This window comes from Salminus brasiliensis, chromosome 23 (assembly GCF_030463535.1).
Source record: "Salminus brasiliensis chromosome 23, fSalBra1.hap2, whole genome shotgun sequence".
Classification (NCBI taxonomy): domain Eukaryota; kingdom Metazoa; phylum Chordata; class Actinopteri; order Characiformes; family Bryconidae; genus Salminus; species Salminus brasiliensis.
Window position 1 is genome coordinate 12,016,956 of NC_132900.1, and position 24,356 is coordinate 12,041,311.

The following is a 24,356-nucleotide window of genomic DNA, read 5'->3' on the forward strand; positions in this document are numbered from 1 at the left end:
AATATAAAGAGTTATAAGCAGAAAATCATGTCACAACTCAATGTTTTATGTGTGCTACAGATCCATGCTGTAAAAAACCCATAATAAAAATCCCATAATGTTATTATGGAAATTAATCATACATTTTTAAAGTAGTTTTTTTTTTTTTTAAACATTCATCTACAAAACCCTGTACAATTATGGGCATACTCTGTAAATAAACAACCCAACTGTTATTTTGCCATTTTGAATTACATTAGAATTTATGTAAAAATACAATCATTTTCTTTAAACATACAGATAATTATATAAAGGTATTATAACATGCTAGTATTATGTCCATACTCATATTCTATATATTTATATTTTTCTTTGTATTTGTAGTTCTAAGGTAAACCTTAATAGGTTTATATTTATGTGTACTTTTACATTCAAACTCTGTAATTCTGGATACAAATTTACCAAATATGTTTCATTAAATCAATTTTATTAAAACTTTTTTGATCAAATATCAAAACATATTTTTTTAAAGAATGCAAAGCTATATTTCTCCCAAGGATAAAACATTTAGCATGTTTCACCTTTGGAAGCACCCAATCAGTGATGTCCCACACTGCAGGTAGTCAAATTACCTGCAGTCAAATATTCTAATTTAAATTGAGAAGTGCTATAGACTAAGAGGCACAGTAGATCTCTTTGGCCGTAATCAGTGAATATACTGTGAAGCATGGGAGTGCATCCATCATGAATTGGGGTTGTGTTATCATCACATGGATTCCCCAAAATACCAGCAAACTGTTAGAAGCTGGTGTTGAAAAGAGGATGGCTTCTTCTACTGGATAATGATACAAACTCACTCACAGTTTCTTGACCCTTAGACATCACAGAAATTAGACATCCGGCAAACAAACAAACAAGAAGTGAGGGGAAAGGACAACTGCACTGAGTCTGTGAGGTGTCCACATTTAAATGATTATTTTTTAATTTGCTGAAAATATTGTTTTATATTTGATACAAAGCTACAGAGTTTGTTACAGAGTAGTGTTTACTACTTCGCATTTACAAATGTGTATATATGTACGTATACTATATATATATATCATATTACAGTATTTTTAAACATGTATTGTGATATTTTAAAACTATATGAGAACAGTGGTTTAAACAAGTCTGTCTCCTAAGACATGTCCCTTTCATATAAACCTGCTTGCAGTGTGGCACAGTGGGCAAATGCAAATGCATCATCTCTCCAGACCTCTCCATCATAAGTACAGTCGTTCGCCTGGAAGGGAGGATATTTATTACCACCCGTATTCGGGCATATTCCGCCTCCTGAGATGGGATTGGCTGCCAGGGCTGCCAGTTCATACAAAAAAAGAGTGGTACCGCACTCTTAATAACTCGTTTAACCAAAATAAATATAATTAATAAAAATAAAATAATAATAAAAATAATTATCATTGGAAAGTAACATCAACAACGGGTTTCAAGATGAACTGTAATAGTAAAACACTTGTTAAAGGTGTATTTGTTTTCGTAATTAGCTCTATAATCATTTTTATATATTTATTGCTAAAGCTATGCTCCAACCTCAGTTGCATGTTTTGCTGGAAATGAAACATTTTCACTATAAATATTAAACGCTAAAAATATATATTTATATTGTATTATATCAACTGTTTTTTTCAAGCTCTTTCTTAATTGTTTTAAATTAATATACAACCGTTTGGAATTAAACTCGTTAAATATCTAAATATATAATGACATAAAAAAAAATAATAATAAACAATAATCAATCAAAATAATGGTGGACAATTACCTTAAACTCGCACACGCACACGCGCGCACTGTTCCAACCTCGCACCGTTGATTGGTGGGCTGCGTGTGAGCATGAGCGAGCAGCCAATCGCATCCTACGATGGGCGGGGCTTGTCGGAATACAGGCGGGTAGAAGAAAGAACGCCGGTTGCTGAGGGAGCGCTTCTCGTGTCACGTGACGGAGAAGCGGCAGATGAGGGAGGAGGTGGGGGGCGCAGCGGGGTGTGTGAGTGTGTGAGGGAGGAGGAGAAGGAGGAGGAGGAGAGGAGAGGGGAGAGGAGAGAAGGCTGGAGAGGAGAAAAAGAAGCTGATTCTGCCTCTCGCTGCCGATGACATCAACCACCGCTCAGCCCTCAACCAGCGGAGGCTCGAGGAAAATGGGGGCGCGGAGATAACGGCACCCCGGAACGCTTATTTAGTCCCTCTATCTCTCTCTCTCTCACACACACACACACACACAAACACACACACCGGACGTTTATTACAGCTCGCGGAGGTGTCCGGTTGGATACACGGAATTTACGAGGCGGTCGGCGCGAGCCCACATGCAACGACGACAAAGGTAGACGACCTTTTGCACTCCGCAGAGATGCGCTTCTTTATGCATTTATTCAGCTTGTGGCTCCTGTCTGACAGTCCGGTGGGGTTTGAAGTGAATGCACCCCACCCTAGGTGGCAACACACACCTGAATGTGAACAAAACCTGCAGCTGAACGAGCGGGGGGACGGAATCCTGGCTGTTTAGCGGGGGAAACAAAGCGCGAGGCTCTGTCAGAGGCTGATCTAACCCGTATCAGCTGTCGCTGGAGCTTCGTCTCAGGTTAATAATGTGCTTTGTATCCGGTGCCTGTGCACATGGGGATGCTGCCGCTGCTGCTGCTGCTGCTGCTGCCCGACTCCGTCTGCCTCATTGTTCGCCACAGACTGACACAGAGGCGCGTTTCAGGACTGACCAGCTGCCAGCTCCGGCTCCCTTTGTTCCAGTTTCGATTAATTTCTGCCTCCGTTAACTTACACTGTGTCTGTCAGCTGCTGCTGAACGTAGGGTTTCTGTGTCAGGGCTTTCCAGAAGCGATGTGTGCTCAGAAAGCCCCTCCAACTAACCGCTCTCAGGCTGGGGGGCACTTTAGTCGCCTTAAAGCGCGATTCAGCGGAGAATGCTTTGCCAGGAATGGTGAACGCTGCTGTGTTTGAGAGGTCTGAGAGGTCTGAGAGGCAGTAATCGCTGGCTTAATGCTTCCCACTGCTGAGTGCTAACGGGGCTGACTCTTATTTATTGTGCCATAGAGGAGGCTGAGTGGGAGCTCGAGCAGTGTTTGCAGGATTGGCTTTTTTTTTTTATGAAAAAAGGCTTTTAGCAAACAGATAAATGTTTCAGACGAACCCCCATAATACAGTTCAGACTAAGCCTGTCAGGATACCAGTGTTTGGATTCTGATTTTGAGACCAAATGTGTCTCAACCAGAGCTGCAACTAAAAACTCTCCATCTCCATACCCGATTAATCGGCTTAATATTATTCCGATTAATCGGGAAAAGAAAAGCTGGCATTATGTTTCAGATGAATCCATAATGTAATCAGACTAAGCCGGACACCGTATCAGAATGTTGATTCTGATATTGATACCAAGCATGTTTCAGTTAGGGCTGCAACTAACGACTATTTCCGTAATCGATTAATTGGCTTATTAAGGTTTCAACTAATCGGAAAAAGAAAGGGTGGCATTATGTTTCAGATTAACCCATAATATAGTTCAGACTAAGCCTCGCACCATATCAGAACATTTACCCTGAAAGTGTAGTCTCTAAATTAGGGCTGTGACTCTCCAACTACCACATAATCGATGAATTGGTTTATTAGGGGGTTTGATTAATCAGGAACAGAAAAGATGCTATTATGTTTCAGAAGAACCCAAAATATAGTTCAGACTAAGGCTGTGATCAGACGTCAGAATGTTGATTCTGATATTGATACCAATCGTGTCTCAGTTAAGGCTGCAACTAACAACTACTACCATAATCAATGAACTGGTTCATTATTATTTCGATTAATCGATTAATCCCAAAAAGACAATTAGCTGTCATTAGTCTGCCAAATAAAAATTTCAAATGATACTATTAACAATAAAAAAGTATAAACAGAAGTATCCGATTGGAACAGTGTGAGCAGCTTTAGTCAGTGTGAACGATGAAAAACGAGCAAAAACTAATCATTATTGACAATGCTAAGTTCCAGGTTACAGAGGGCAGCTGTTTAAATGTTTAATGCAGAACCCTAAAGAGTCCTAAAGCAGCTCATCACACATGAAACAGCCACAGCTTTGGCAGATCCATCCACATTAAAATACAGAAACAGGGAACATGCGATTTGATGCGATTTGTATTTGTAAGTTTTTACTACAGTTTTTCAGTGGTTTCAGGAGTTACAGAGGTGAGGGTTGGTATTTTCTCCCCTGCTTTGGGCATTCTCCAGATGCTCATGCAAGACAGTCACGCTGCCACGTCACACACACTTTTACACGTCTATCTTACAGAAACCTTTTTTTAGGTGAAGTGTTTCCAAATTTGTGACTTTTTTAGTCACGCTGAACTCTGCGTTTCCAATCTGTAAAATAGGACATGCAAATGGCATCAGCGATTCCTTTATTATCAATGTAACGAATAATGTTGATTGGTTCTTGCTGCTCTAATCACAGTGTTCCATACTAGATAATACAATATCAAAAACACTACAATCTTCATTGGATTGAAGACATCAGTCTCTTTATATCAATAAATTCTAATCAGATTGGGAGTTGGATTTTTCTATAGACTGTTTAAAACACTGAAAACAAAGGTTCCTAAAAAGTCTTGCTTCTTGGATTGAAGAGCTTCTTCCTGTTCACGCTTGTCATTTGTCACAGAGTTGATTGTTCTATGTAAGGGTGCTTCAGGCAAGCAGTCAGCAATTGGCCAGGTGTTTGGATTTTGGTAGATCTCGGTTGCAGTCGCCAATTTATTCAGTTTGGGTTTTTTCATTATTTAATTAGGCAACTGACTTTTTTCTTTAAGAAATTAAAATCCACAGTTTGGCCCATTAAAGAGCCAGTAATGTGACATTGACTAATGGATAGATAGATACATTCTTGATCTCAAAGGTATTTAGCAGCCAGTAGTAGTTACACAGTACAGCACAGTAATACAATACAATAAGATGGGTACAGTCTATAAAAAATAATAATAGGAAATGTGGTAATGTGTCTTGTGTTCGTTCAGCTCACACAGCTTCAGAATCAAATTATTGTTAAAAACAATAAATCATAAATTATATGCAGAAGTTTGAACACCCTTGTGAAAGGGTGAAAATCCTACAGTTAAATATGACATTTCAATATTTCTACAAATTTTAGAGCAATAAGCTGAGTTGAATATATTGGGGAAAACGTAATACAGTGACTTCATACCAAAGCACATATCTATCCACCCAGAGAGAGCAAGGCCATTTGTGCTCTCTCGGGCTCCGGCTGCTGATGGCAGCTGGCTGCATTACCCAGGATTCTTCTCCTGTCCTAGAAAAATTCTATATGAACTCAAGAGCTGAAAAAAAAGGATGTAAGTTGATGTTGCATGATATTTTTGTACTGCTTTTGAATGATTATCTTTATATAATGAAGGACAAAGTAGTAGTTTGCTCCTTTCTGGAGTCTTTGTAGGTGTGTGTGTGTGTGTGTGTGTGTGTGTGTGTGTGTTCTTGGCCAGACGCGCACACATGTCTCCATGTTAATAACAACCTTTTCTAAAGTCAACCACATCACGCTCCCCTGAGCTTTAGAAATGGCCGCCCTCCCTTTCCGCTCGCGCTCAGACACTTTCCCGCTTCCCTGCTCCATCTTCCTACACCTTTTGTGGTTCCTCATTTAAAGCAGAGTGGTGTGAGGCCGGATGGCAAGGGACCAGCAGCGCTCCTGAGTGTGGGCCATCGGGCGGCTCTCTCCGGCTTTTCATAACGTTTTCAGCTGACTATTTGTGATCCAAGCGTGGGTGAGCATCCTGTCAGAATTTCCTATTAGCCTGAACCACACATTGATAACTTCCTGTTTATGCATCTCGCATAACCGTAATAAGATCACTGCTGGGTAAGGCTGGAAAGGCCCACAACTTTTCGGATATAGTTATAGGAATTCTGTAGCATGTTGGAACCTAATCTGTAGATGCTGCATTTGTAGTGCACTGCTGATTAACCAAAGAAGAACAGAAAACCAGACGCCTTGAAACACGGTTACAATAGATGTTGCTGAATTCTGTCAGATAAGGTTTTGTAGAATTTGTGCTTTCTCAGATTTGACTAGGTTCCAGAGGGAGGCATCTGTAGTAATTCATTACCAGTGTAGCGGTTTCAGTGTAGAGACCTCAGGGACAGCAAAAGTAGCTGGAATGACTTACTGTGTTGCTCTAGTGTTTGAAAGTTGGGCAAAACTAGTAATGTAGTGTTATGATTTAGGGCTGCTTGATGTTTGCTATATATGTTTTTTCTGCAATATATATTATGATATTTAAAAATGCTGGTATTTTCACCAGAAGTCAGTAATCCAACATGGTATCACGATATAGAAAATGCACTTTGTACACTGTGCATCCAGGATTGGAGCAAACGATATTGATATGACAGATATGTCATGGAAAATGTTAAAATTGTTATAGCATGATGCATATGATTCAATTTGTCTTACTTGATTTTGCAAGTCCTGCAGTGTGATTGCACATGCGCACATTGCAATGGCGATGCTGAAATTACATATTGCGTCAGTCCTATGATGATTGCAGGTTTGAAAAAAATTTCAATACGCTCATGAATCATATTTTGCACAACTAAGAATGTCATTTAGAAAGCAGGATTAGTAAGGATGCATGGATAAGTGAAATGGGTTGATGCCAAAATGTTTTTCATGTAAAAATCTGCAGACATTTGTATTAAATATTTCTAGCATATTTTTTACAGACTGCCATTTGCATATATATATATATGTTGCTCAATGGATGTAAAATCCATTAAAAACTTATTTTACAGGATATTCAACTACTATATTCAACTAGTTGAGATATCCAAGGAGAGTGCAGTAGTCTTAAACAGAGGTTAATACAACTGATAGTGTAGCTGATTGACTTCTAGCGGAGCTATTTTACAGTGGAACATGAAAACATGAAGTGATTTGACTGCAGTGTTTTAAAGCTAAATGGTCAGGGAGGTGAGTCAGACTGGATTATAAGATATTGAACACTCTGTAAAATAGTCAATTTAAAAAGTCTGCTACCTAAAGTCTGGACTAAACATTCCTGAATGTCACATCATATAAATTCTTTACTACAAACAAAGTGATTTTGCTTCAGCACCCAAAAGACTGGATTGGAACATCCTTAGTCATCACACAGTAAGGGTCTCGATTTAAAGACCTGCAGTAGTACATGCCGTTTGCTGGGTAGAAGAAAAGGGAGGAGTGTCTAATTTATTGTCCACGGTGATCAACCACATATGTTACAGATGTAGGAGATTCCTTTAAGAGCAAGAATGAAATCTTATCTGTATTTGAGAATCTTACACACAATGCTTTGAAAAAGCAGGGGAAGTGGCCATTTAAGATTAGTCAGCCTTCACTGACTTAATCCTAAAATCAAAGAAATGGTCTTACCCATAATGGCCTGTGGGGCTATAATGAAGATATTGGGACTAGTTATCCTATTAGCCTCCATTAATGTACACATCTCTTGTCACACAGTCCCTTCCGAATGTTTTTTCCATTGCACATATTTTTCATGCTGAAAGTCATACAAGCCTGAGCCATCTGTTTCTCAAGTATCCTTGAGGAAAAGGACAACGCCCCCCACCCCCCACCGCCACAGAAGGTAATGCTGTAGATGTGCTGTAGGTGCAACTGCAGTGAATATTCCGCTTGACCCGAGTGCCGGAGCCATGAGAAGCCTTTTGACTACAGTGGTCTCCAGTGTGGGAGGCTGAAATGAGGAGGTTAATGAGATATGTCTCATGTTGGCTCTTGTGTTGAAAGACGAGTGGGGGAGAAAGTGTAACGGAAGTGTGTGTTTCCATTTGGAAATGAACTCACCCGTGTCCACGGATTGGGCCACTGGAAGGCCAGCTAATTGCGCACTCCAAATGTGAGTCAATTGATCGAGTTTCTTCGTCTCTTCCTTCCCTCTCTCTCTCTCTCTCTGTCGGCTTCTCCATCATGGGAAATGGTCAGGCTCAATTTATCTGCTTCCTGTTTTCCCTCCTTAGCTCTTGGTTACCATTGTCACACAGCTGAGTGATTAATCGATGAGCTGAAACTGTTTTGCGCCGAAGGTGTGGGTTACTTTGTTTACAACGACAGTTTAAGAACGCAAAGTTATTTTACTGATTAGATTTTCAATTAATGAAGGGTGGAGGAAAAAGCCTCCTCGCTAATTATTGCGAATTCAATTACAGTCTGCTAAAATATGCATTAGACACTCCTGGTCTTCCAATCCACGCTCTGATCCAAGACTTAAAAAACGCGGCGAATATGCGTGAGGAATAATTTATTTCATTGGCTTTGATCTTGTGGTGGTGGATGCTATGAAGCTTTGCAGCAGCAGTCCTGATCGACAAGGAGAAAAGAAAAGCCTGGGAAAAAAAATAGTAGAGATCTGTGCTGCGGTGCCCTCAACATCTCTTAAGAAACACAGGGAGTGTGAGGGCAATATTTACATACTGTAAGCAAGCTTGGAGAGAGTTTAGCTCTTAAAATAGGACAAACCTCAGGAGCTGCTTATGTTCTCTGCATACATACATATTAAATGTGTTAGCAAGGGTTGAATAAGAGAAAAATATAACATTCTGAGGAAGTCTTGAGTAGCACCTGCCTGATTTGACAATCTGGCAGTCGATACAATTTTTTTGAAGGGGCTAGAACACTCAAATAAACTGGAAATCCTCATCATAAATAGTCAATTTTGTTATACGGGCCTGTCATGATCATGGGATGTTGCTTAAGTATGTTGCTGTTGCTTAAGTTCCTTAAATTAATTGAGATTAATTTTAATGTCTGTTAGGCCGATTTTATATATCATAGTAGATTATTTCAGCATGGTTAAGATTATGCATGAGGTTAAAAAACTCACAAGCATTAAAAATAATATTAAAGAACTTTATTGACATTAACAGTAGGTCACCAACAAACTAGGCCTGGGAGATGTATTAGATATCATGATGAATAATTAACGCATTCATAAAAAGCTAGTATGATTGATGGTATGATTTAAATAAAAAAATGTATGTGATAAAATATTGTTAGAGATTTTTGCTTAGGTCTACCACAAACTGACTTTGAACTTCCATTGCCATCTATATCAGGTGCCTGTTGCATCATAGGCAGGGCTACTGGTATTCTTGTGTGCCTTTTTTATTATTATTTTTTATTTTTATTTCTGTGCTAAAGGTTAGGTTTAGGTATATTTTACATGTATTTGGGACATGTACATGTATCTATGTTTTTATGCCTGTATTTCTGTTATATAGTTCAGGAGGGGACTACCGCCCATAAAGTTGTGTTATGTATTACCATCAATAAATCGTGAGGTCAATTTATGGCAATACCCTCAATAAATCGTGAAGTCAATTTCTGGCAATGCCACAATTAAAATTATGTTATCAGCAGATTATCAGCAAAGTATCCAATCATACTGATAAAACTGTCAAAAATGTCATTGAACTGATTGACAGCTTAGTTAGATTCCACCATCTGTGGTGGTTAATTTTGCATCAAAGCCTTTCCGTCATTGAGTTTCTTTATTTTCAGTATTTTTTATGTTGGTATTTTCTTATATTATTTACATGAGCAAACTTCCGTAGTAGTATTTGAAGAAGCACTCTAATGCTGGCCATTGTTTAAGCATTTTATGTGATTTATTCAAGTACTCTTGTGCTACGTTGAGCTTTTTGTCAAATGAATACTGCAGCCAAAAAAGACTGAAAGCTAATGAGTCTAGCCTACTTCATCAACCAGTGAATGAGAGCTAATGGAGTCCATTAGCATGATCTAAATTCTAACTAGACCTTAGCTTTCATTCATTATTAGCAACATTAGCATTTTTGATGAGGTGGGCATTTTTTTTTTTTAGAACAACACAGCAAGAACAGGTTAGCATGCTCGCTTGAGATGGATTAGTTATCCTGAGATGCCCTTTGTTATGTAGCTGCTAGCACAGTTTGTTGCTAAGGCAGGTTAGCATGCAGGCTAGCAGGCCTGCTCAAATAAATCAGCCTTTCTGATGTTATGGCCGTCTGCTGATGAATAATGCAGTCGGCTTTATCTCCCCAGTGAAATGTGCAGAGAAGTTATTTTATTTTAGAGAGGAGAGTGATGGGGAGCTAGCCGTTCTTCTTTGTCTCTGAGGATTTCGTACAAGACATTGTCGGAATCTCATTGTTCTCCCATTTCAGCAAGAAAACACTGCAGTTATTACATTATTGTGAATGCAGGTGTTTCAGAGACTGACTTCGGTTCTGATTTTAAGCTGATATTGAGATATATATACATATATACACACATGGACAAAATTGTTGGTACTCCTTGGTTAATGAAAGAAAAACCCACAATGGTCACAGAAATAACTTGAATCTGACCATCTCCAAGCAGCTTGATGTTCCTGTGACTACAGTTGCACATATTATTCAGAAATTTAAGATCCATGGGACTGCAGCCAACCTCTCTGGACGTGGCCGCAGGAGGAAAATTGATGACAAATCAAAGAGACAGATAATACAAATGGTAACAAAAGAGCCCAGAAAAACTTCTAAAGAGATTAAAGGTGAACTTCAAGCTCAAGGAACATCAGTGTCAGATCGCACCATCCAACGCTGTTTGAGCCAAAGTGGACTTCATGGGAGACGACAAAGGAGGACACCATTGTTAAAAACAAATCATAAAAAAGCCAGACTGAAATTTGCCAAATTACATGTTGACAAGCCCCAAAGTTCTGGGAGAATGTTCTATGGACAGATGAGACAAAACCTTTTGCCAAGGAACATCAGCTCTATGTTCACAGATGGAAGAATGAAGCATATCAAGAAAAGAACACTGTCCCTGCTGTGAAACACGGAGGAGGCTCTGTTATGTTCTGCGGCTGCTTTGCTGCATCTGGCACAGGGTGTTTTAAATCTTTGCTTGGTACAATGAAATATCAAGACTATCTAGATTCTAGAGAAAAATGTGCTGCCCAGTGTCAGAAAGCTTGGTCTCAGTCGCAGGTCATTGGTCCTAAAACAGGACAATGACCCAAAACACACAGCTGAAACACACAAGAATGGCTAAGAGGAAAACATTGGACTATTTTGAAGTGGCCTTCTATGAGCCCTGACCTAAATTCTATTGAGCATCTTTGGAAGGAGCTGTGGAAAAGGCACCCTTCACCCTTGAAGTCTCATTGACAGTTACAGGAATCAGTTGATTGCAGTGATTGCCTCAAAAGGTTGTGCAACAAAATATTAAGTTAAGGGTACCATCATTTTTGTCCAGGCCTTTTTCATGAGTTTACTTTTTAAAATAATTCTGTTGAAGCATGGTTCAAAATCAGTGTCGGATTTTCATCTATTTTTTTCAGATTATTCAGATACTCTCCCGTACAGAGTACAGTGATTTTGCCCAGCTCTAATGTATATACATAAGTATATAGGTATTCCAGAGACTGACTTTGGTTCTGATTTTAAGCTGACTTTAAATTTTCAATTCTTTGTTAGACTGCTGTCAATACAAAGGAAATAGACAGATGTCTATGTATATTGTACTACTAATTGCAAGTGGACACAGAATGAACTTGGCATATTTCTGTTGAGTTTTGATATTTTTTCTATTTACAGTTTAGAAACTGTAATTATTTGATGACTACACAAGGTGGAGATGGAACAGTCCAGTAAAGTCTTTTACATAGGATACATTCATGGAGCTTTATTCTGAATGCCATCTCTGGCTTCACACCTCGAAGCCTCTTAGTGCAGAGTTATAAGATGCACCTATGGTCTCCTGTCTGAGATAAACAAAAATGTGGTTTATACATTATGCACCAATAATGGAATTGTGGGTCGATGCCAATATGCAATATATATTCACGGACAAATAAACATAGGGACTACCCAGCTCAAAAGCACAGAGAAATATAACAAATATAACAAAAGTCACCCAGCATTGTCTAAATGTTCTGCTCATCCACAGTGCAATAACTACTATATAAAATATCAGTCAAATATGGCAATATGATTCAGTATAATCAATATAATATCACAACATTCAACAATTGTTCACATTTATTTTTTATGACATCTGATAAGTTGTGCAAATGAACAAAAGTGTTCACATTAGAGGCAATATGGAATTATTTTATTATTATCAAAGCAATATGCCTGTATTCTTATTATGGATATCATCAGTGTTTAAAGAGAACTGACCAACAGCAAATAGCTTAATTGATCCTATTTAAATTCGGTTTGTGCAGCAAATTTTAAATAAAAATAGCTTTTCTTATATCTGGCACTATTAGTGGATTTTGTCTGCTAGTCAAGTGAGTCTAGTTGGGTCATGAAACTTTCACTAAGTATCATGATGTGATATGTTTACCATATCGCTCACCCCTGGTTTGCACATTGCACTGCACTGAATCCAATTAACCAAGACTAATGATGCTCTCAATATTGAAAAATGAAGGGATTCAGTGTTTTTAGAAATACTGGCAATATCTGTGATATTTCCCAGGTAAGGATTTTGTTAAAAGTCGACGGGAATCAGAAATGACCCATTTTCCTTCTGAATCGTCATTTGTATTTCCAAATGAAACATGATATTAGGGGGTCTCTGAGTGAGCATTTTCACTCAATTATAGGTGGTAGTGGAGGGAATAGGAAGTGAACCCTGACATTATTAATGAAAATAGGTTCATTTTGGTTTCATTTCAGTTTGGACTTGACTAGAGTGCTGCATGTCCTGATATATTAATACTGCAAATTAGCTCTTGCAGTATTTTACTGTTCATTTGCTTACACTCATATAAAGTAATCTGCAGTGGTGTGCCAACCTTGACATGTCAAGGGTTGCTGTCCCGGCCCATAGCTGATAGGTTTGAGTGAAGTGTGTGGACTCGTTTGACTGACATCGCTGAGAGATGGTGGGAGAGATAGTGACAAGATGGCTGCCTCTGTTCTGCGTTGGACGGGAAAAGGCAAACGTGCTGAATGAGAGGGTTTTATTTTAGAGCCTCCCACAGGCAGTGCTTTCTAATGCTTTTGGGAGTACAAGGTTGAATCGCTCAGCATTCAGTGCAGTGTATCAGGTAGATAAGCACTTTAGCCATATAATACTGTGTTATTATTGTTTTCTTTTTGCTTACTGTTAAACTAAATCTATTTACGTCATTAAAAAACATGGGATTCAAAGATATATCAAATTACCACCTTTGAAAGGGACCGCTTGATTTAAAGATAATGGTTCTTAATTAACCCTAATAGATCCTAATAGACTTATGATAGATCTATAGTAGTACTACAGGGATTTCTTCTGGGATTTCCACAGAGATGTTATAATACATTTAAACAGTTGCTATAATTTATTGCAGGGTAAAGCATAGTAAGTTTCTACAAGACAATATTATCATGATGTCTGTGCCATGATATGATTTCCTTGCTATTTTTAAAGGTTTGTGTGGCAATTTTACAACACATTGAAATTTATTTCATGTTTACACATGACTCCAAACCAAGACAACAATGCATATAGTATCCTTAATATACATTAAGGATACTAAATCCATCCTTAATACACATTATGAATATTTAACTTACAATGTACTAATACTACCAATGTATCGAGTGTAGACGTGGATATGACAAAAATATTATCATTATTGTGATCATTTTTGTTATCAGTATAATTTAAGACAGTCTTGATAGTCTCAGGATTTAGAGCACACTAACTAACTGCATCATTTATTACAAAGATGATAACAGTGCCAAGAATTCTGAATTAAAATCAATGAACTAAAGAATTATTTTGTTTTGCCATACTCTTGCTGGGTAGGTAGAATAGGCTTTTTTCTCCTAAAACACTCAGCATGTTGCTAGCCAGTGTGGGTGTCTTTTAGCTGAAACAGCAGTTGGCAGTTAACAAATATATTCAGTGCCTTCAGCTGTCCAGTGATGTTGGGTGACCTGAGTATCTATTAGAGATGAGCTTTGTGACTAATATTAATGTTAAAAACAAACTTGGGGCTGTAGGCTAAACAATTCAGTATACAGAAGAAGCACCTTTGATAACTATTAGTAAAAGAGACTGTCCCTTAAGTTGATTTAATGAGCTATATTTGTACTGTTTCTGGACCTAAAACTGATATGATCAATTAGTCACATGAGCACAAAGACATTTTAAAATATGGATATGATGACTAAAACAACATTCATGAGACCTAGATCTAGATTTTGTCCAGAATGAAATGTGTTAAGCTACGGTTTACATCATTTAAAGTTGTATAGATATCTACACACATGTTAACATGCTTGTAAAAAGTCTATAACAGCATCCATTTGACCCAAAGCTCAGTGTCACATGTCAGTTGGTGCTCACTGAGAGAGTTTGCCTAGTTAGAAATTCATGTTTAGGAAATCCAAGAGTATAATATGATGAAACCAATCAGTCATAACATTAGTACTACTGACAGAAACAGAACTGAAAAACAGTGGTTATCTTTACCTACAGTGGCATCTGTCAGGGGGTAGGATATATTAGGCAGTGAGTGAACTGTCAGTTCTTGAAGGTGATGTGTTTAAAGCAGGAAGGATGGGCAAGCGTAGCGATGCAAATTTTGATGGTTAGAATTTTGATGGGTCAGAACATCTGAAAAGTTAGGCTGGTATTTTGGGTTTTTTCTAGTAGTGCCAACCAAAAGTGTTTCAAGAATGCAAAAACTGGTGAACTGGTCACAGTAAGGCACCTCTGACTCATTGATACGACCCGTGGAGGCCCCACTTCACAACTTACAGGACTTCAAGATTCTTCTGAGAGTTTGTGGCTTGAATAGTCAGATCTGTTGTGGCGGCACATGGGGGACCTACTCAGTTTTAGGCAGATAGTACTAATATTGTGAGTGATAGGTGTATACATACTTACCAAACTCACATTTTACGAAACTTTTGAGTTAAAGATTTGGTACCAATTAACCCACCCTTTTTAAGATCCCCCTAGCGCTAGCACTGCTCACGACACTAGGTGACTAGGGTCTTTTTCAATACGTGCAAAGCCAGACACCGCCTCCGTCCAAACTGCTGCCAGCGCAGCATCACCAGGCACCCGACACGCTCTGAGGAAGATGTGTGTGGTGAAACTGTCAGTGTTTCACCCAAATTGTGTTCCTAAACATAATAAATACCTAAATAGTGATTTCAGTATTTGAACACTGGTACCTTGTATGGTTAACCAAGTATTTTCATTTACTTAGTATTAATACTGTACCTTTTTATTAAAATACATGAATATATAATACAAAAATATCATAACTTTCTTACATATCCTCCTCTTGGCTTTTGTTCATTATTTTCATAAAGGGAGATTAATCTTTGGCTTTGGATAATTGTGTAGGTCCTTGTTGTTTTCAGCCATGCCAACCCTATCTTAACACAAACTCTGTCAAACACACGTCGCATCACCCAACCGCATAGAGTTTCAATCATGCCCTAATTCATTTGAGCTGTTTGGATAGCAGTGTGGTATCGATTCATGCCGGTTCTTGCTCACGTCCGTAACTCACTGCGACTAGAATTTTCTCCGCACATGCTGAGCAGTTTGAGTTAGGCTTGGCTTGCTGTGTCGGAGCCCGAATGACTGGCCCTGCAGCTCTCCGTGGGTTTTTATCCTCACGACGCACACCCTACAGCCAGAACCTTTACAGTCGCCAGGAGCGCAGGGAGTCCCCGGAGGACGCTCCAGCACAAAAAAGGCACAAAATGGATCCTGCTTGTATCTGGTCATGGCTGAAGAGTCTTTTTCAATGGAATTTTCTTTAGAAGGCGTGGGGAACAGAAGGAAATGCCTTGTGTCCATGAGGATTAATGTTGCTAGGTTGACTGCCTGTACTGCATCTCGTGAGCATTTTCTCCTCATACAGGCTAAGCGTCCTTCCTGTGCTCTCATAGAGCGTGCTGTCCTACAGAGATTGCTAAAACTGATGGGATCACCGATGAAATCAGTGGTGCAGATCAAAGCCAGCTTACATGATCTGAAGGATATCTGGTCAGCGGGAAGAACTTTTGATTGACATTTGAAAGCCTTGAGAGATGGCTGTAATGGAAATTGCTTGAGGTAAAATGATACGTGGCACAATTATGCTTTAAATGATGCAAGAAACCAAAAATTTACCATAAAATTTGTTGATTATATATTTCATTTTTTATTAACTGACCTTTCATCCTCCTTTTTTGTTTGTTTGTATCAAACATTATTGATTATATTGTTCTCATACAATGACTAGGATGAGGGTTAGGGATAAATAAATAAATAAATAAGTAAATAAGTAAATATTGATGATTGTAAAATTAGTCTCCCACAAATACACAGGGTAGGTCAATTGGCCATGCTAAATTGCCCCTAGTTGTGAGTGTATAAATGAATGCGTGTGGTACCCTGCGATGGACTGGCACCCTGTCCCGGGGGGTATTCCCGCATTGCGCCCAATGCTTCTGGCTAGACCTTCCACGGCCCTGACCATTTATTATTATTATTATTATTATTGTTATTATTATTGTTATTATTATTTTGTTTCTCAAATTTTGTTTGCCCTTTTTCTCCCAGTTTGGTACTACCAGTTAACCCTATCCGAACTGCCGACAGTGTGGCATCACCAGGCAGCCTGCATGCGCTGAGGAAAGCTTCAGGTTCCCAGCCACAGATGCCTGTGCTGTGCAACAACACTTTCAAGTGTAGCAAGCAGGATCTACCCACCCAGATTGTGCTCTTTTTTACTCTGGGTTGTAACTTAAAATCACTGGGTGTAGTGGTAGCCACCGTAGTGGTAGCACATTAGACGTTTGAACGTTTAGAGGATCAAACCTGCAATCTCCTGATGATAGGGCAGGTTTTGGTTTGCCAGACCATTTGTTTAGCATAGAACCTCATTTGTTTACCATAGAGAACTCAGTCAACTTGAGTTAACTACTTTTTATAACGCAAGCTATCTGATGATATATTTGGACCTTTTATCAATACCTCCTCATACTGCTCTGGAACAAGCAATATTGGCAGCATCAGTGAACACATTTAGGCTTGTTAGCAAGCGCTGACCATTGACCTGCTTGGGAACAGACTGAGTGCCATTGCTATGGACCTTTCCATTAACATTCTGGGGTCGCAAGTAATGACAATATCATGGGAACTGAGTGGTTAGAACAGCTGTCCTATCCCAACTCTCCTCATTCACTCTATTGTGATGCAGATGCTTGGTTCATCCGACCCCTGTACAATCAGTCAATAGTGATCAATAGTTTGTCATTGGGCAGCGTCTGCTCATTGCTGAGATTGACCCCCTGGGTAAAAGCCTGAAATAAGGCTTGTAAGGACTCTGGTTATAACAGCACATTAATCATATATGTCTGCTCACAGTTGAGGGAACTATTTTCTCTTCTAAATCAGATCTGTGCCTCTTACTGGCCTTTTTAATTCCCATCCAGATTGAAAATCTTTGTCTCTGCAGTGTAACCTGATCCTGATATGAGGTTCTAAAGCAGCTTTGCTTACTGTAATAGGACATCAAGAGAATGGCGCATAGTGGCCATCTACAAATACACATCACCCTGATCGTTTTCCGATTGAAAAGGAGCTCCAGTGAGTTTTTTTGGTTTGTACATTGCAGTGAAGAGATGCAATTCTGTGCGTATGTATAGACATGGAGTGATGCATTGTAGAAAAAATTAAAACACACAATGCAATTGCCTATGAATAGTATTGCTAATCTGAAAGTCTGGAAGAATTGTTATTGCATGTAGAGAAGATGCAAGCACATACACACCTAAACATATATTATCACTGTCAAATAAAACATTATCCATCTTCTCTCTTTTTGATATTATCTGACTCTGGCAGCTGTACTTTACAGTGTTTCCAAATTTCATAATGAATGGACATTAAACAATAACAATAAACAATTAAACAATTAAACTTAAACAATAAAGCTGCCATTTCTATAAACCAACAGGAAACACTCTATGTCCAAATGTTTGTGGACACCCCTTCTAATGAGTGCAAAGTTGCACCCATTAGTGACACAGATGTGCAAAAGGCACACACAGAACTTCACCTGTAGACAAGTACGGCTAATAGAACAGTACTCTGAAGCAGGTAAACACAAACCTATTAGTGCCTATTGAAACTATTGCCTAATGCCAGGCTTGGGCTAGAGGGGTATAAAGCCACCAGCATTGAGATGTGGAGCAGTGGAACTGTGTTCTTTGGAATGATGGTGCTTCAGCCATCATGATTTGGGAGTTGATTAGGTGGATGAGAGGATGAGGTAGAAATCTAGTTGAAAGACCTACTTCCCTGGACAGTGGAGACAGCTACTCCAACAGAAGTAGCTTTTTAATACCCTTGATTTCATAAGAAACAATGAATGAGCGAGCAAGTGTTTCAAAACTGTAATGTGTAGTCGTTTATGTGTAGTACTCAAAGTGCATTTAGAAACAGAGCCTTTTTGGCACAAGTCCTTCATTAGCTGCTAGCGAAGTGTTGGTGAAGCTGAAAGGCTTGAACAAGGGTTAAATGTAGGTTTGTAGGATGCTCTTGCAGGGATTGACCTGGTTCATTTCCTGCAGCTCACAAGCATTTTGCTTGCATGATGGATAAAGAATGTTCTGAGAGTTCTTATAAATACACTATATTTATAATATAGAGTACATTTTGAATTAAAGATTGAATTAAAAAGAACTGTTTTTAAATGACGATTTGCAACCTCTCAGAAAAGGTCTAGACAGCTGTGAAACACAAGTAACTATTCTGTGTTACATTGTTACTGTTGATTTTTCAAGGTATAAGCTTTCATGTAAAACCCTCGTTTCTCCAAATTGGCAACTGTACAGGAGAAGGAAAGAATCTTTCAGCTTTTAGTGGAAGTTAATGTATAAATATTTTATTCCAAGTCATTCTGGAACATTAACATTTCTGTTGGTTCATTCATCATGAAACTCTGGCACAATATAAAGAACAACTGCCAGATTCAACTGGAGATACAAGGTTTTCTGCAACATTGATGACTTGCTGTCTGTGTGTTTTGTTAATACAAGGAATTTCTCCTACAATGCCCATGCTATGTCAAGGAAGCTCTTTTGCTGGTCAAACCATGGTTTTCCGTGGGAATATTATGTTTTTTTTCCAAGTCTGTAGGCCCATGTTTGTTCCTCTAATACGTCTAATTGGGCGACAACTTTACAAATGTTGATGCCTCCAAGTGTGGTAGCAGGTGCTTCGCTCTCTGAGCCATATTTAAAAAGTCATCTGAAAGATGTTACCTTCCTTTGTTTGGAGATTAATGTGTGGACTGGTGATGTGCTATTTCTGTGGGGCCAATTTTTCAGCACTAAATGCCCTCATCCCCCAGTACACCCTGCCTGGGCACACAGTTTTCAGCCCCCTCTAATGTGCATTTTTGCCATATCTAATCTGTGGTCTGTTGTTGTGTTAATTTTGTGGGGCCAATTTTTCGACACTAAATGCCCTCATCCCATAATATTCCTTGCATGAATACACTGTTTTCAGCCATCTCTAATGTATATTTTCTCCAGATCTGCTGAGCGGATGTAGATACAGAGTAATTTAGGGTTTATGTACTGTTTAGAAGATCTGTTCCTCACTGATTTAGTTCAGATTTTTTTTGAGAACTGTACTTGTGCACCTCTTTATTTTTCCAACTCATCTCATTTAAAGCTGAATAGTATTTAATGAAGAATTATGGGCTTGAATGAAAGTTTCGATATCGCACTGGTATTGGAAAATAGAAACGTGCCATCCAGTCATCTCTACTCAAAACATTATGAATATTGTGCATTAAAAAACCAGAAATGAACTATTTGGGGAATTTGTTTAAGGAGCCAAGGAGCCTCTATCCCTGAATGTTCCTTACATTTTCAAACAAAATAGCAAGTGAACGGTCAGGTCTTGAAGGTGATGTGTTGAAGCAGAAACAATAGGCAAGTGTAAGAATCTGAATGACAATGACTCGACAAATGGGTCAAAGCATCTCCAAAATGGCAGATATTGTGAGGAGTGGTTAGTACCTACAAAAAGTGGTCCAAGAAAGGGTAACCGGTGAACCGGTAAAGGGGTCATGGACCCCTGAAAGTTTATTTATGTAATCCGTGGAGGCCACACCTCTAGTCACAGGACTTAAAGGACTTAAAGCCACGTCTTTGTACTTTTACAGACAGCAATCCTTGTGTTCTTGATGTGGAAAGCTCTGAAAACTGTCTTCCCGTTTGTAGCAACTGCTAAACATCATTGAATCTGAATATATGATCGAATTTAATTAAAATGATTGAATACAGTGAATATAAATAAGAGGGAATAATCATTAGATTAGCTAATGGTCTTGTTTTATGTGTTTAAGAGACGCCACATAGAACAGGTTCACGACTTCTACAGTAAATACAAGCATGCACCTAACCTACTTATGTGCGGTTAACTACTACACCCAGTTTAGTTTTTGTTCCACTGGTTGTTTTGATTCCACTCTAATTCGTCCAAATTGACTTGCATATGTTACATCCAGCCAGGTCTGGTTTGGAATGCAGATAGTTCTGAGTTGGATTTTGCTCCGTGCACTTGAATATGCATGGCATTCGGACGTGATCGAATCGCACCGCCGTGTCAAGCTGAAGTGCGGGAGTCTGCCAAACTGAGATGTGCTAATGGTGGGATGTGTTGACAAGGCAGGAGTGTGGTGATTGATGTTAGTCACAGTAGAGGTTATTCTCAGATGAGAGTCCTCATTACTGAGCCAAGATTAAGACAAGATGAATACGATGGGGTAGGGCACAGAGTTAAGGATGCAGTCTTTGTACTGGGGTAGATGCATGGCATGGGTGGGCTTAAACATGGCCTCATGGTGTCATAGCCATATTCTGCCACGGCAGCTCTGGTTTTCTGCCATTCATAGCTAGCCTAACCCGTGACTGTATGTTTATAATTGATTAGCTAGCGTTACATGCTGTTTATCTACTGACTCATTAAAGTTCCAGTGTAAGACATTAAAATGTTTGTATGATCACTAAAATGTTGTTAAATGTGCCCTGGAATGGAAAACCGTGACTTCACTGAAAAGAAAATCCAGCATAACCAAAACAGAACTGTAAAACAGGCCAGTTTCAAAACCTCAACAACTCCAAATTTACATACACCCAGCCCCCTAGCTGGCTAGAGGCTAATTGCAACGGTTAGTTAAGGAGACTATCTAGCTGGCTGGGTGAAGCACCACTTGGAGGTGAGTCATGCATTACATGTGGGTGGAACAAGCAACACCAACCCTGGTGATGGGAAGGGGTTCCACTTACTTGAGTGCTATTCCTAATGAAGACCAGCAGAGCAGTGGAACTGTGTTCTCTGGAATGATGGTGCTCCAACCAATACTTTTGGGATGATAAAGTGATAAGGTAAGGTGGTGATCATCCAACATCAAATATGTACAACAATGCTCCAGAATCTAGTAGAAAGCATTCTTTGGAAAGTAGAGACAGTTACCCCGACAAAAGCAGGATAAACCCTTTTTTAATACCTTTGATTTTAGAAAAAACAATATATGAGCAGGTGTCCCAATATTTTTGTCCACATAGTGTACATTGGTCATTTATTGGCCATTGGAATGCTTTTTGAGGATACTTAGTACATGTATACTGTTTGCCCACAAGAGCAATAGCTGTCAATTTCTTTATTACGTGAGTGCTGGGATGAGTCCTTTTCAGCAGGGTAGCACTTCCAAATCTAGCTAACAAGCTAGAAGTTGGGCCAGTGGTACTCTCAGAGTCTGATATCTATGGATTAGGATATTGTCAGCTATCTGCATGTCTGAGTATTCTCTTCCATGTAGCGCTTTTTATCTTTGACTGAAAACAGCACAAGACTTTCTGAGAAAGAAATATCTGTGGGATTGTTCACAATTAGTCTGTACACACCATCCCAGAACCGCTGGGTCATTTTGCATATCAGTCAAAAACATAAACAAATGCGTGGTTCTTGGCCATGTTAAGCAGAGAAAAGCACCAGACGCCTTGACAGTAAGCAGAAGTCTGGGAGCCTGAAGAAGTAACTGTGTAAGCAGAGATCCACTGGAGCTCCGCCATGTTTATTTCCAAACTCAGCAAACCTAAACAGAATTGTGGGAATAGGGATTTTTGGCTTGTGAGGCAGAGTCCAGCTGTTACAACCAAAGTTCATCTGCTTTGCAGACGCCTGAGTTGTGGTTTTATTAGAAGTGTAGGAACACGTAAGTTCAGAATTCTAATAGATACATTTTTGATTGCAGCAAAAATAAGGAATGGCTAAAAATTGACCTGTTCATGTTTCCATTTTAGTTCATAGAGACTTTAACATTCTAAGTATCTGAATATTTAAAACTTGTTAAAACATTCTGTAACATTACAGGCGAATCTTACTGGAACCTGTTATAAACACTGCTGATAGTTCTCTGCTTGCTGGGAAGCATGTACACAACTCACAGCGAGAGCTAGCCAGGCTGAAGTACAGTCTCCAGATGGTGGGTTAGTTTTAACACAATGTTACATCCTCACTTCAACAAATAAGTTCATTTTTGAAGAAATCCATGCACAGATTCTTTAGAAATGTCCCACAGATGTAGGATAAATAAAATATATTTCAGTTTTATTGTGATGCTCAAATTAATGATGGTTAAAATATTTACCAGTGTTTGATGTAGCTTCTTTTCAGAAATCTTATTTATAATGTAGAATAGGGCTTTTATATGTATTAGACTAGAAAGCCAATTTGGTTCAAACAAAATACAACTGTAATAGAAATGTTACTTAAACTGGCCTTCAGAACCTCTTATCAACGTGAAATTGTCTATGTTGGTTATTTAGTTTTTTTATTCTGTTAATTAGTGCATAGTGTGAACATTTTGTCCTATGCTCTGTATTTGTTACATACCATCATGTGGTAAAAAAAACAATGAATGAGCAGGTGTCTCAATACTTTTGTCCATATAGTGTACATTGGTCATTTATAGGCCATTAGAATATTCTTTTTTGAGGATATTTTGTACATGTATACTGTTTGCCCACAAGAGCAAGAGCTGTCAATTTCTTGATTACATGAGTGCTGGGATGAGGCCTTTTCACCAGGGTAGCACTACCAAATCTAGCTAACAAGCTAGAAGTTGGGTGAGTGGTACTCTCAGAGTCTGATTTCTATGGATTTCTATTGTCAGCTATCTGCATGTCTGAGTATTCTCTTCCATGCAGCGCTTTTTATCTTTGACAGGAAACAGCACAAGGCTTTCCGAGAAAGAAATATCTGTGGGATTGTTCACAATTAGTCTGTACACACCATCCCAGAACCGCTGGGTCATTTTGCATATCAGTTAAAAACATAAAGCATGAAAAAATTGTCCCACGCTCTGCATTTCTTTCGTACCGTAATACCAGCGTACAAAATAGGTATTACAATGAATTAAATGTGTTTGCATCAGTTTTCCAGTTTTTTCTAGTGACTGTTTGGTCTTCCTGTGGGTTAATTCGTAACATTTGCATTGACTCCACTGTCAGCTGATTGCACATAAATACTTGGTACTGGAAATGCAGTAGGCTAGTAAGTACCTGCCAAAAATAATCCAAGGAAGGAGAACCGATGATCTTGCAAAAGGTTCTTGGGCGCCAAAGGACCATTAATGCAATCTATTGGAGGTCCCACCTCACAACTTACGGAATTGAAAGGCTCCTCAGACGTCTTGTGGAGACCATGCATTAAGGGTCTAGAGTTTGGGGACTTTTTTTTTAAACTTTAAAAAAAAAACTTTTTACAAATACAGAAAAATAAAGGTTTTCAATCAACAAAGATACATGAGATGCTTTGTGAACAAAAATGGCTTAATAAAGAGTATGAGCAGCTAAGTACTAAACAATGGAGAGTGTAGAAAAGCATGCCTCACTCTCACTGAGTACACATGCGGCAAATAGAAACCCTATCTGCTTAATATGTGTGTCATTTCCTTCTTAGCGCCGACGTGAGCATTGATCTCAGCGAGCTTTTCCTCATCCGTGCTGCTGGGAAAAAAAAAGGAAAAAAAAGGCAGCCCGCAAACAGGCTCAGCAGGGCCGTGCTGCCGCCGGTGCGTTATCATGTCCTTCATCTGTAATATCGCTAGATTAAAAGGGATGATCTGTACTTTGCAAAGACCCATTTCCGGGGCGCGAGAGGTCGAAGTAAAGCTTTTGTCTCCCTGATAGATGATATTATTTACAGCGGAGCGCTCGGAACTCTTCCCCAGCTGGACCGCCTCCAGCTCACCTGCAGC

The 24,356-nt window shown here is 39.0% G+C and overlaps 1 protein-coding gene across 1 annotated transcript in view; it reads left to right on the forward strand.

Annotated features, from left to right (window-relative positions):
• The first annotated feature begins 2,045 nt into the window (after positions 1–2,045).
• LOC140545532 (receptor-type tyrosine-protein phosphatase S-like) overlaps positions 2,046–24,356 on the forward strand; it is a 187,556-nt gene continuing 165,245 nt past the window's right edge. The window contains exon 1 of the mRNA XM_072668328.1: positions 2,046–2,359. The gene's annotated coding sequence lies outside the window, so the exon portion shown is untranslated. The remainder of the gene's footprint in view (positions 2,360–24,356) is intronic.